This window comes from Camelus dromedarius, chromosome 2 (assembly GCF_036321535.1).
Source record: "Camelus dromedarius isolate mCamDro1 chromosome 2, mCamDro1.pat, whole genome shotgun sequence".
NCBI lineage: Eukaryota > Metazoa > Chordata > Mammalia > Artiodactyla > Camelidae > Camelus > Camelus dromedarius.
The window spans coordinates 105,277,723-105,293,085 of record NC_087437.1 but is presented as its reverse complement, the minus strand read 5'-3'; the positions used below and the strand labels follow the sequence as shown (position 1 = coordinate 105,293,085).

The window sequence follows — 15,363 nt, the reverse complement described above, 5'->3', positions numbered from 1 at the left end:
TGGGCATGACCTCTGCCCTAGCTAGACTTGTAATTTCCATTCTCTTCTGTTTTGGATCTTCACAGAAATCAAGCAGAAGTCACATATAGATGTGAAAAGACACACACAAATTTTTGGGTTCAAACATGAAGCAGAGATGACATGGGATAAATTCAGAATATCAGGAAGTTCGACAGAAGTTCAGTCTTAAATAGCAATAGTCTGGTAATTCAAATTAACAATTTTATCAGAACTGGCAGCCAGTCCTTTGTCACTCTTTCCACCCCCAGCAACAAATTTGTGTTCCTGAGAAATACATGAATGCTGGAATTTTGATGTTATTGGTCCCTGAGTGTTCCCTGATTCCTGTCTTACGAAACTCATCATGCTGACCCTTCTCATTGTCCCTAAACTTGCAGGCACTTAATAAATAGTCTAAATTTATGTCAGTGTTCAAGGGGCAAGAGCCAGTTCTACACTGTTTCATTAGGGAGCAGTGAAGCACACATATAAAATATTTAAAATATTTTCTTATTTTAAGAGCATTCCTAAATCATGTCAAAAATGTATTGAATCCCTTATGTAAGTCAGACATTGTGAAAGTCATTTTCACTTTTATTATCTTTTATTCCTTACAGCAAACCTCTTGCAAAGGTTTTTATTATCCTTGTTTTATGGATGGGGAAACAGAGGGCCATAGAAATTATTTAACACAGCAAGATTTTACCTCTGAACTCTGACTTTAAATCTAACTCTTGAAGATATTAAACTCATCATATGTCAGTGACATTCAGTCATAATTTAATAGTATATAAAAATTATAATCTGTATTAAGCACAATGAAAATGCAGGCTGTTAGTGTTAAGTTAAATTTTTCCTAAGTCACTTGAAAATATTTTAGTTTGCCTTAATTTTTAAAGTTTTTGTTGTTGAAGTTAATATTGCCATATGATAAATAGATAAGGAACAATTCAAATTCCAGTGATGAGGGCTATTCGTTAGATAGTATCTCGTCTGTATTGCTGTGGAAACTCTTATTGTTCATGTACAACTAAAAAATTTTTAAATCTTTCAAATTTCCTTTCAAATGCCTGAAATTTGTCTTCCCTTCAAATTCAAGTTTTCATTTTCATTTTTCCTATGACTAGAATATTGATATTATCCTCTTTGCATTCTACAATTGAATGCAAACATTCAAGTTAAGTGTTTGAAGGAAAAATGGTTTTCAATGTGCCTACCAACCAGCTTAGAAAATACAACATTTCCAATCTTTTAAAAATTTTCTATATATCCTATATCTATTTTCTATATATTTTATGTTCATCTACCACCCTCACTGCCTATATAGCCACTCTTGTGAATTTATGCTAACTTTAATTGCATTTATCTGTAATTTTCCATATATATACATATTTTCATGTATGTGGAAATATATGTTATATTTATATTATACACAAATATTATATGTACACTACACACACTTGTACATACATACAAACACACACACAACAAGACAGTACTGAAAGTTTTATTACTCATACTGAGACTTTCTAAAGAGAGCCAGGCAGGTTTCCATGCAAGTCTGAAAATGACTTGAGAACAAAAAGAGCAGAGAATGGTTCTGGTTATTATTATGGTTGGGGTGAGGCCAGGGTGAGGGTTAATGTTCCTACTAGTGCAAAAAGAGGAAGCACTTGGGCTTTATCTTGGGGTTGACCACATGTGAGGGAAGATGAAAAGAAGAAAAGGGAGGGCTTAGAAGTTCTTAGCAGTCAAACATCAAAAAGGGAGCCAGACTTTTATTCAGTCCTGGAGATTGATGAGCTATGCCATGTTCCCCATGTTCTATTTGATTGAATTTTATTTAAATAAGCTATACGGCTGGCACATTATCAGTCTGGTAACCTGAGGCCACTTAGGGATGTCAAAGTCGCAGTGAATGGCTGTTTGAGAGCTCAGCATTGAGTATTTTGAGATGTGAAATGTGTGCCCTGGTAACTGTCAATGATATCTTGAACTCTAAAGGGGATAAGCAGTGTCTTGATGAAGCTGTGTATTGTGACTTTAGTGCATGCAAAGACATGTATGATTGTGCTTTATATTTTGGGTATCTATGAAGTAAGAGATTTTCAGTGATCTTTATTCCCAGATGGGGCAGCCCTGGATAAGGAATTGTTGTTTTGGCTATTGGCCAGATCAGATGGTCATACCATTGAAAATGGTCCTACTGTCTGTCAAAATGTGCAGATGGGGCTGTTGCTGCCCAAGCCATCCATTATTGTACTGACCCAGGTGTCTTGGTCTTGATCCGAGATACATGGTTAAGGAGAGGATGGTGCTGACTCCCCTGAGGGCTCTAGCACATGTAATGACGGGGCTGCCATTCATATATTATATGAATTCTCTTTGATGTTCAGTCAGTTAATCCCAATGGACTCTCACGTAATCAAAAGATTTGTTAGAGGAATGACTGCATCCACATCATGGCATCTGAAAGGTACTAAGGATAGCCAAGCCACCCCCTTGAGTAAGGAATATGCTAGAGGGCCCAGGATTCATTCTATTCTATTAACACTGTTTTCATTTAGCAAGAGGCCATGTCAAGCTTCTGGAGTGCTTCTTCCACAGCCTAACTCATAATGGGCAGTTGGGTATAGAAGGTTCCATGTTTAATGCCTGTGAAAGCTTCTCTTTCAATAAGATCCATGTATATATCCAGCAATTTTTGCCCTAATGTCAGGTAACGTGCAACAAAGAAGAGTTTCTTACATTGGGAAGCCTATGGAAGTTTTATGACCATCAGTTGGTCCTAGGAGTCTAGGAGGCATGAAAGGAATTTCCTCTATTCTGTAGAATGAAGGGGTCTCTGGGGGGAAATATTTGGAGTATCTGCTACAATGTAATTTAGACAGACTCTAGAGTTTTTTGGTTGGAAGGAGGGACATTCAAAGAGGGTCAAATTATGAATAAAAGCATTTCTAGGCTTTGATAAAATTTAAAATTAGAAACATGTTTTTTTTCAGAACCCAAAAAGCCCTAAAAGATATTGAGTCCATTTTAATATTATGGGTGCTGGTTTAGCTGCTCTTTCTTATCAATGTCAGGGATGAAACATCTCCACTGACCAGGTGATTCTCAGAAATGTACTGAGATGGTGGGAACTAGTACTTTACGTGTGGCAGTGGCCCATTCCTTCTTAGACATTCTCTGTGGATATTTGGATGTCCTGACTCTGTATGTCAAATGAGTCAACTAACAGAAAGATGGAATTGCTGTGATGATGTATCTGTGTTCCTGGAGAAAGCTGGATGTGGTTGAGATCTTGGCTGCAAGAATTGTGTGTGATGGCAAGGCTATTGTACCCCACGGGTTGCTAGGTAAAGACATACCATGTCTTTTTGAAGGTGAAGGCACACTGGGGTTGAAATGCTGGTGAAATAGTCCCTGAGAAGAATATCACCAAATCTATGACAAAGGATCTACCAGTTTCTGACTGAATGGAGTCAGTAATTTCAATGATATTGAGTATGGGAGCCAATCTACCGTGAAGCACCAGTCATTCTTTCCAGGTTTAAGAACAGGCCATATTGAGCTGTTAAGTAGAGAAGCAGTGGGGATAATCACCACTTATCTAAACAGGCCTTATATAATCAGTTTCAATCTTTAAAGGTCTTGTTTTAACTTATATTGAGATGTATTTTGTCAAGGGGATTTTAAGGGCTAAAATCCTAATTCAAATTTAATTTAATTTATTATTATTAGTTACTATTCATGACTGTTTACTTTAATATTTTGCTTGTTGAGTCAAAGTATATCCATCCATGCCAAGACATTTTAAGGCAATAGGTGCTATGACCATGGGGAATTGGGAAAGACATGAGTTCTGATGGTTAAGGCGAAGTGTACCTGCTTTCCTCTATTTTATCTTTGGTAACTTTCCTTAGATTAAAGAGGATATTTTGTTTAAAATTATTAGGACTCACAGACTAAACTATAATTTAAGCCCCAGTGTTAATTAAGTCCATGAAAGTTTGTCAATTGGTACATTTTAACACATATTAAAATTAATTTATAACCTATTTTGTAGAAGCACAAAAACCATCAGTGCCATTTTATATTTCTTCTTATATAAATTCTTTTAGTAAGTGTTGAGTATCTAATTTAAATCAGAAAACTGCAGACATATGATTCAGTTTTTTGTTTCCTCCCGCTCTGTTCAGTTGTTTTTTGTTTTTGTTTTTGTTTTCTTTAACAGTTACTGAATGTAATGCAGGGGATTTAGTTGAGTCCTCTTCACGCCATTTATATTTATATGTTTTTTCCTCCAGAGAGTCTCAAGAAAGTATCATAAGGGTTAGGAACTTCCCTCACAACAATGGTAGCTTTATTGAGTTTAGGGACTTAGTCTTAAGTCATGTTTGAATTCATACCTTGATTGTGCCAGGATGGTACCTTGGAATTTTTTATTGTGACCCCAAAGATCATGATCTTCTTCTGATAAAAGAGGAATAGGTAACAATAGCAGCACAGCAGTTTTTAGAGTCTTAGCAAACCACCTGCTTTTAGGAGAGTAAAACTTAGTGACTGCCCTTTCCTTATGGGAGTTGCCACCCAGGGGGACCCTGTACCCAGAGATAGCATCTGATTCCACATGTTGAGGGCTCAGTCCAACAAGACTGCCCCCCACTTCAGAGCCAGTCTCCAGTTTAGATTGTGACCTGCTTCTGACCAATGAGCTGTAAGTCACAGCTTCCTACAAACCCCTCCCTGGGATTGATTAATTTGCTAGAGTTTTGTTGGAATTCAAGAAACAGGTTTACTCACTAGATTACTGGTTTATTACAAAGTTTATGAAAAGAAACAAATCAACAGCCAGATGAAGGGTTATATGGTGGGAGGTCGTGAACAGAGGAGCTTCTGTCTTCATGGCATTTGGGGCCTGGCACGAGGAAGCATTCTGTTTCCCTAACCGGGAAGCTCTTTGAACCCCATTCTTCTCTGTTTTTATGGAGATTTCATTACATTAAGTATGATTGATTGAATCATTGGCCACTGGCAGTCTGTTCAACCTCCAGCCCCTCTCCTGTCCCCAGAGGTTAGTGGGGTGGGACTGAAAGTTCCCACTTTCTAATCACAGGGCTAGTTCTCCTGGTAGTCAACCCAAATCCTTAGGTATGGTCCAAAAGTCACTTTATTAAAATGACAAAAGACATTTTCATTGCGCTCAGCACAGGAGATTCCAAGGATTTTAGGAGCTCTGTGCCAGAAGACCAAATATATATTTCCATTATAAATTGCAGTATTATAAATTTGAACTTCCCACTGGTGCCAAAGAAGGGAGCCCCTGAGCTTTCTTATTAATTTTCACAGATTTGAGCAGGAAGGAAGAGGGAGGAGATGTCAGCAGTCAAATATCAAAAATGGAATCAGACTTATTAACAGATAGTTAATAATTATCAGGTTTATTAATTTATCTTGACTGCCATCTAACATTCTTTTATATAAGTGTAGCATAATTTATCCATTCTATTGTTAATATAAAGTTGTGTCAATTTTTTCTTTAAGAACATTAGCCACTATAAACATTTCTGAAATGCTCTTCTTCTCAAACTCTCTAGGCAATCATGTTTGGGCATCTTTGTACATGCTGTATCCTCCGCTTGGAATCCTCATTCCCAGATGTGCACAGCTGTCTCCTGTATCTCATTCAGATCTTGTCTCCAATTGCCATTTTTAGAGAAAATTTCCCATATCAGTCTCTACTATTCATTACTCTTGCCTGCTTTATTTTATTTTTTTTAATCAACATCAGAATGAAATTACTTATTTGGTTTAATACTTATCCCCTCCCACTGGAATGTAGGCTTCATGAATGTCTCCATCAGTGCCTTGCATAAGGTGGAAATTCAAATAATTTTCAACAAATGAAAACACATTATTGTGTAAGTGAGCAAGAGTTTCTCTAAGACATACACTTAGCAAAAAATTTTCTGGGTAGTAGTGTATAGTCATTTTTACTTTAATAGGTAGTATCAAACAGTTCTAAAAGTTGCTGTGACAAATAAGAGCTCTGTCCACTTACAAACACTGGTTGATGACCATTTTTCCCTCTTTCTCCCTCTTTTTCTCCTTTTCTTCTTTCCAGTCTCTCTCTCTGTCTCTTGCTATCATTTGTCAACCTGAAGATGGCAAAATTATATCTCTTTGTGGTTTTATTTTGGATGCTCCTAAACAAAAATATGGTTCCTTGCCAATAAAATTCTTCTTCATATGTTTTGCTTTTTTTCCCCAGGTTTTTTCATCTCAGTGCATTGTAATTCTTACAATGGAAATTAAATTTGTGGTATGATTATTATTGGAAATATGTATTACACATTTCTTTAAAGTTTTATAATTTTCACTTTAAAGATTTTAAACAATGGTAGATTTATTTCTAAATATATCATATTATATTGGTATTTTAAACGGAGTATTTTTAAAAGAGCATTTTAAATATTCATTGTTAGTCTATACTACACAGCTTTTTATATTGATTTTGTATAAAACATTAATAATTTGTTATTAGAGTCTCCTTTCTCCTCTGCTTTAGGACTTAGCCACAATTCTGGAAGACTAAAAAAAGAAAGAAGTTCTATTCCAAATCCTGTTTTATAGCTATTAACAATGTGTGTAGACTACTTTTACTGGGTATGTAATTTATTTTTTATTTTAATTAATTAATTTTAACTAGTCTTTTTTGGAGCAGTGGTAATTAGGTTTTTATTTAATTTATTTATTTTAATGGAGGTGCTGGGGATTGAACCCAGAACCTTGTGCATACTAAGCACATGTTCTATCACTGAGCTATAACATCCCCCCTGCAATTTCTTTAGTAATTCAAATGTTTGCCTCAAGGATGTTCTTACAAAAAAGCTTCCCTTTTTCAAGTGTGGTTGCAAAGAAAAGAAGAAGACGTACAACATTCATGAAAATTTCATTTTCACTATCCCAAACATATAGATGAAGATCATAGCTTATAAAGAAGGGAAAACACTGAAAACTATTGCATCTGTATTGCTTAATTTTTAACATGAAGGTCAAAATCAAAATGCTAGGATTTATTTCCATAAGAAAACAGTAACCTTACCAAAATGAACTGTTCTGTGGTACTATAAGTTATGTAAATACTGAGATATAGAGGCAAACAGATACAGTTTCATGTTATTGAGTAAACTTGCAAAGATGAGTGTGGTCATATTTATACTTGTGTTGCACATCTGGAGATTTTATGGAACTCCAGAGATAAACCATGGTTGCTATTGATCATTCCTATCTTCCCCTTGCCATCACTGGAAATTTTTAACTGTTAAGCACTCAGGCCATAACATTACTTATAGTAAACTCTAAGGTGTTATGTTTTATATTTGTGTGTTAGTTTCTCAAATTAGAAAGGAAATTCTACAATGGATTTTATGAACACATTTTCTCTCTTCTCCTTTGTTCCTCTAGCATCAATACTTCTGTGGTATAGTTCGTGCTTTAGTGAATTTCTTCCCATGTAAACTCAGCCAATTTCTTGCATATGCATTTTTATTTCTAAATATAATTTGGCTTTACAGACATATGAAAATTTCCAACTAACCACATGGAAAAAAATCCTTAATCTCTATAGATAAATTACTTTATATAAAATTTTTAAAAAATGGTTTTCCCACTACCTGTGTGTGAAATTAACATCATTACATCATTATGTTACATCAGTACATTTCAATCATAGCATCTGTTTCTGTGAATCAATAATTATTCAATCCATTTGGGACAATCAGAAAGCTAGTTATATAGAAATTGAACTGACAAAACATTTTGTCCCTTCCTACCTGATTTATAAGTAAAAGAAACAATAAAACAAATGTAAGCGTTTTTAGTACAGTCATGTTATTGTTCTAGCTGCTGTAGAGCAGAAGATGATTATGCACAGAAGCAGCTCTGTGCCTGGATGTCTGTTTGTATACTACATCCATACATGAATAGGAATGAAACAAAGACCAATGTAGATCCTACAAGCAGATGATGTCTTTCCTCCATAAGCTCTTTGATTGCAAATACTATCATTTTGTTTTACAAGAATCAAGCAACATTTGCAAATCTTAAAATGAATAGTAATTTAGTTTTTTTTTTGATAGGGTAATTAGGTTTGTTTGTTTATTTGTTTGTTTATAATGGAGGTACTAAGGATTGAACCTGGGACCTTACGCATGTTAGACATGCACTCTACCGCTGAGCTATACCCTCCCCCCATGAATAGTAAATATGGATTTAACCAATTTGTGACGTATATAACGTATGCAAATCTACCATGACCCATATAATGTTGGCTAAGAAGTTAATGAGCAATAGAGACCAGACCTAATGCTTCAGGGAAAACCTTTTAAAGTTTAACAAGCTATAACAAAATGCTGCAGCCTCGAATGCCTATAAGCATGTTAAAGTAACTTATTTCTCCCAGTTCTAAAGGCTGGAAGTCCAAGACTAGGGTGCCAGCATGGTCCAGTGAGGGCCCCTGTCCAGGTTGCAAATTTCTTGTATTTTCACATGGCAAAAGTGTCTAGGGAGCTCTCTCAAGCCTTTTGTATTAATCTCATTTATGAGAACAGAGCCCTTATGACCTAATTATTTTCCAAAGGTTTCACTTCTAATGCTATGACATTGGGCATTAGGATTTCAACATGTGAATTTGGGGAAGACAAACATTCAGACAGTAGCAGGACTGACCCTTGAAAATCAGCACCCTAAAGAAAAGTATGTATAATGGGAAGAAAAGATAACTTAATAAATTTGGCACAGCAAAGATGTGGTTTTAGCACACACAATAATAGTGGCAAAGGGGAATGTCTGAAAGCATTCCTGATTGTCATCCCTGGGTGTACGCAGGCGCTCCTAGCATCCAGTGAATAGAGACCAGGGGTACTGCTAAACATCTTACAGTACACAGGACAGCCTGAACAACAACAAAAAATACATAGTGCGACGTGTCAACAATAAATTGTGAGAAAATTTCCTTTAGAAGAGTAAAAGCCAACGATGAAGGGTGATTTATTTTGTTGTTTGTGGTACATTTCTACTCCGGGAAAGTTGCTTTGTCACTGAGGGTTCCCTTATTTATAAAATTAAAAAGAGAATTATAACCCTAGGATTAAAAATTTTTAAAAACCTGTCTATGAAATTATATGGGCTATAACTGAAACAAGAAAAGTAAAAGAATCTTCCTGAATAAATTGATTTTTTTTTTCTTAAGTCTTTTACGCCAAAAAGCCTCACAAAAACCACTAAAACAGTACTGGAAACAGACCTAATGAAACACAGACTAGAGACTAGAATGGAAGAAAAGAGAGGTAGATTTAAGAGGTTATTTTGTCTAGAAGAAAATGTGTTTTACAGGTTAGTTCCATGAAAACCATATAAAGAGGCAATTGTGAGGAATGTCTCCACCCTATCAACTGAGAATAATAATTAAGCATGTGCTGAATACTCAGTCACCAGTGGCTTGGTATTAATGACTGGAATGCAGGTTTATTTGCTGACCCAATTATTACAGTGTTTGCTTCCTCCTTATTCTAATCCTCCACTACCAGAATGCTTTAAAGGGGAAAAGACAAATTGCCAAGTCTTACTTTAGCAATTCAATGATTTTTGTGTCCCTGGCATGCTGTTCAGTCAGTTAATGCTGCTTAGAGATACTGAGCAGAATTCCTACATGTTGGTTTCTTCCTATTACAGTGCGCAGTTCCACTGATATTATGTATCACTACGACCAGAATCAGTGTGAGTACACACACTGAACTTAAATTCTGAAATGGTAACAGTGCTCTATAATGTATAGAAAAGAGAGAGTAAAAAAAAAAATTGTTTATAGGAAGCAAGATGATGTTTAACATATAAGGGCAAGATGTGAAACTGATCTGGGGCAACTAAGAAGAATCTAATTGTTCATATGAGGTAACAAAGAGGAAGACCTTCTCTGAGCAGATCATTATAAATTTATTATAAGTTAGAAGAGTAGAAATGATTAACTTAGGGATTCATGGGGCCATTTAGCAAATAAAATTAGGTAAAAAGAAAGAAACTTTAATTTTAGTGTTGAGTTAGTTAAAATGAAACCAATAAGGAGGTTATAGTACATACATATACATATTTTAAGAACAGTATAGTATATACATATACATATTTTTTCTCCCCTGAGAGATAGTTGTATAATTTCACTCCTCTCCAAAGACAACAAATTTGAATATATATACATATATATAAATTTCAAACGCGTTAGGTACCAAATTACTTTCCAGTAATATATGCTATCCTATTAAATGAAACACCTCCCTTTAGTGTACTCCTCTCTCACTATCCTCTTGTCAGAGCTCTAGTCTATTCCTTGCTTATCAAAATGTACAATATGAGACTCATAGAATATGACGTTCAAAAAAATTACAGTAGCAAGTGTAGCAAGTAAGATAAAAGAAAACCCATTTCCATGGCAACGTGAGAATGAAGTCCAATTCTTTTTCTATCATGTAGAGTTTAAATGTCTACGTAGTGTTGCTAATAGAGAGAACACCAGCAGAGTAACTAATATTAGCCATACTTTAGTTTAACCTCAGAATTTCCTTAAAGATGTGCTTCTAGAGATGGCTAGAGAATTGGGGAATGTGGTGCCAGTCTGATAGAAATGACTTGAATTATCAAGTTATGCAAAATCCATCAAATCAGTAGCATCTTCAATCTATTTCATCAATACAGAGAGAAGAAATAGATTGGTCTTAATCTGGAGTTTTTCATAGAGCAATCTCCATATAATAAAAAATACTGAAAGTTAAAATTGGAATCTGTAATAGGGAGATCTTTGCTTTGGCAAATTTGAAAACAAAAAGGTTATAATAGGTCAACATAATCCAAAATAGTGCCCCTGAGATGCCTTGGTACAGTCTTAATACTTCATCAAAGACACAATCTTTCTAAGACAGTTTATCAGTTATCTCTTTATTCTCATTCTGGAAATGTTCAAATGCCCATCAGACATTTTGCTGCTGCTACAAAGCCAAAAATAAAAGTGATTTCAAAGGAAAAGCATCAAATGAGAAAGAAAAAAAATAAAGATAAGATTAAAAAAGTAGAAGTCATACCACTATGTGGAAAGCAATCCTGAAGATGTCTGTTTAAAGCACTTATACCCATAGGAGATATACAAGGTTAATAAAGCTATTCACTTAAGAAATTTCAAATTCAGGACTGTACTAATCCAAAGCAAGGTGCTTATTTGGATTTGACACTGGATTTAGCACATGGGAAAAAGAAAAATAAAAAGTTAAGTCATTTGCCAGTGTTCTTAGGTTTCCATACCCTTTTGCTTCAGAAATTAATAAAGCTGCTGTATTTACAGAGATGCATCAAAGATTACAAGAGCAGAAGAAAACATAGCTGCATCTGCAGAGGGAACTAATCTGATTCAGAGGATTTTGGATGATGAAATTCATGCAGACTTTAAAGTGGCTATTCCAGAAAGAATACCTGAGATTAATCCATTAAAAAAGAAACTGGAAAAAAGATTTTCAAAGCTTATTCGAAATTCCACTTGCCATGACATCCCCAAATACTTGAATTATTTAAAACTGGACATGAAATTAAGGTAGTTGAAGAGAGAAATTTCTAGAGACCAAAATAGCAACATTGGATCAAATGATAGCTGCCAATGTGCGAAAGGTTATCAGTGAAGTTTGTAAGACAGACGTCTGAGTTTGGGATCCTCTGTGGTACACGCTTCCTTTCATAGTCCAAGTGAAGGCTTGATACTAAAGATGAAGTTGTTGTTGCCTAAACAAGCAGAAACCAACAAAAGTAAAAAAGGTTTTGCCTAAAAATGTTGGATTGTGGAATTACTTTTATTACCCAAAAAGGTAAAAACTCCAGTCCTTGTCATACCCAAAAGACAAGTTTGCAGTTGGGAGTCAGTGCATTGTGTAATGAAAGATTTTTAAAGATTTATTTATTTATTTATTTATTTAGAAAAGTACACCTCCAGGAATGGGGTGCTGATCCAAGAAGGAAAACGCAGTGGTCTTTGTCTCCCCTTTGTCTTACACCCTCGCTTAGAGGTGGTCTCTTGATTGATTGACAGCTCTTGTCTCTGGAATGCTTAGTCATGTTTGGCCTCTTTGTGCATGTACACACAAAAACCCATGGGGGGGGGTGCCTAAACCACAATGTTAATTATAATACAATGAACACTGGGCCATGTCTGGTTAAGACTTCTCTGCTCCCTCACAGTCTTGGCTGTCAGGTTTTAACCAGTTTCTTCCTGGCACTCATTTAGAAGAAGTAAAGTCCCTTTATGCTGGAGTCGGGCATAATGCCATCTTTCAGAACATTCTCTCTCTCCTCCACCTGTCTGCCCGGTGCCCCCACTTATCTAACTTCCTAACACTTTCAGTGGATAAAGGAACAACCGAGAAAATTTAAAAACTGCATAATTTCTACAACTGGCATCTTGTTATTTCCTGATCATGTGTTTGAAAGTGAATTTTAACACCAGAAAAGAAAATCTTACAAATGCAAAAATAAGAAAATAAAATTTCTGTGTCTGAACCTTAAAAAACGTTACAATATTGAAAAGGACCATAAAGTCAACACTTACTTTGTTGATATTTTGAAATTGTGAGAAAAAAAATCATATAAGTACACACAGCCCCCTTGGAAAATTACATTTTAATTCCCATTTTTTATTGAGGATCTGCAAACTATGCTCTGCAACGTAACAGCTTAATCTCTCCAACGACTGCCCAGGTCAGACTTTGTCCTACTCTCACAGATCACCATGCACTTTGGGGTATAATTTAGCACACACTACTCCTCATGCTTATATTATCCATGTTTTGCAAACAGTGAGTTTCCCTTGTCATTTTTAGTCCCCAGTAAATAATTTTGAGAAAATGGGTTAGTAACTCGCCCCCCAAATAAATTCTAGAAGCATGAGCCAGTAGGGTTCAATGGAGCTATTTATTGATAGCATCACATATTTCTTGGAAACTTCGGTATTGCTTGTCATTTGGTATATTCTATTTGTACTGGAATTTAAACTACATCTTTTTAGAAATGGTCTCAATTTTACATGTCTTTGTACCTCAGTTGAAAAAGTTAAAATGTTTGGTTAAAATCATGCATCTTAGTCTGTTCTAGCTGCCATAATGAAATGAAACGTAATTAAGTAGCTTAAACTAAAGAAATTTGTTTTCTCACAGTTTTGGAGACTGGAAATCTGAAATCAAAGTGCCAGCATGATTGGGTTCTGGTGAGAGTACTCTTCTTGCCTTTTAGATGGTTGCTTTCTTCCAATTCTTAAAAGGCCACCAGTCCGACCAGAATAAGACCCTGCCCTTGTGACCTCATTTAACCTTAATTAACTCTTAAAAGTCTTATCTCCAAATATTGTCACATTGGGGTTAGGAATTCAACAAGTGAATTTACGGGAAACATAATTCAGTCCATAGCATCTTCACAATAGAAAAAAAAATCATAATTTGCAAGATCATAGACATTACAATTTATTTAATTTAAGTCCCAAAAGATGCCTCATTTACTTTATACCATATTTATTTATTTATATTTAATGTAACTAGTTATTTATTTATTTTAACTAGAGGTTAGTTAGGACAAGAAATTGTTATAAAAAGTATCTAAGAAATTCTCTCTATGAAGTCTATGTGACTATTTTCTCAGGAAAAGACAATAGTATTAAGCTATTTATTGCATCAAATACTTTACTGTTTTTTAGCTCACTTACTTTAATTATAAAAGAGGATTAAAATCTGTGCTTTAGTAGATATATTTGACTTATCTTTTTTGATTCTTATTTCTCTGTGAAGTGCTATGAATTGAATTGAAAGGCAGAAGGAAAAAAGAACAATTGAAAAAAATCACAAAATAAATATGGAATTACTGAAATAAATAGAGAATTCTGCTGTCCTAGCAGGTCTTATCAAAAAGATCACTAGACTGAAGGGTGGCAAGAAGAAATGCTATGTCCCCAAAATCTCACTTTGTGAAATCTCAGTGAGACTGGATCATCCCTGTTTCAGGCAATATCAGTAATACTAATGAAAATAGCATTGTATGCAATCAAGTGTAATTACTTACTCTGGAATAATGATCAACAGAAGCAAAACAATGTTTGCTGCCAATTACCCTGCAGCAACAATTGCCCAAGCAGAGTCCTGGCACTCTGTTTATTCACATTTTGCAGTTTGCAATAAGGGACCTGAGTCCCTGGTCAAATTTATCTAATCCTACCCGTATGTCTGAGTGGCAAACAAAGATTTACCAGCCAAAATGTACTTCGAGTCCAGGGCTGCAGTGAAAATTGGATTATTTTACTCCTTAGTTCATGCAGCGTGTGTTATTTCTGAACAAATTATTATTATATTCTTAATTTATATATATTGTAGAACTAATTTAAATTGAGCAATAATTAAGAAAATAAACAGAACCTCCTATCATAAAAAGATGAACATTTTATTATGCTTTAAAATGTGGTCTTTTTCTAAGCATATTTCTATTTTTAGCTATGGTCAGATTTTATGTTGACTGGAATACTGAGTTCTCATGTTATATTTCATACAATTTGTAACATTATTTAAATTTTCATCTATCTGTGCATTAACATATTAACACTCATTTAATATTAAACAGTCCATTAAGTAAAACTCAGTCATTTGTGGCAGATTATTCTTTGAGTTTATTGCTTAATTTAGTTAGAATTTTACATCTACTAATACAAGAGAATGTAATTATTACTTTTATTTTTATTTTTTATTTGTGGAACTTTTGTGAGGCTTGAAAATCTAACATAAACCAGCTCTTTACATAAATTTGATGGCTTCTCAACCTTTTAAAAATTATTTTGAACAATTTATATTTCAACAGATCTATCTGCTTTTCAAAAAAAAAACTATCCACGTAGTTATTTTTAAGTCAGGTTAGGTCAGATTTCGTATTTGTTATTTGATTTTCTCAACTATACAATTTTATACAAAATACCCGTCCACATACATGGCATGGAATACACTGAAACACTATGAATGCTACTAAGAGTATTGTTGTGTCGCCAGGTGTCCATGGAGTTTTGAGGGCAGCTTACCAGCACTATGTGTTAATAACAGTGACACTGATGACTTACACTTTCAAATACAAAACAAACCCAAGCTTAGATAAGGAGAGATTTCATTCAAAAGGAGAATTGCTAGAAGGAGAAATCTACTGCAACAAGGGGAGAGGCACTTTTAGAATAAGGAGAATATTAAGATCAGGTCTGCAAGCACCTCAATGGTCAGGCAGAAAGGAACTTGCTCTTATAAAGAGGAG

The 15,363-nt window shown here is 34.8% G+C and overlaps 1 pseudogene; it reads left to right on the top strand.

Annotated features, from left to right (window-relative positions):
• The first annotated feature begins 11,014 nt into the window (after positions 1-11,014).
• On the top strand, positions 11,015-11,864 carry LOC105086843 (large ribosomal subunit protein uL1m-like; annotated as a pseudogene).
• Positions 11,865-15,363: the final 3,499 nt, after the last annotated feature.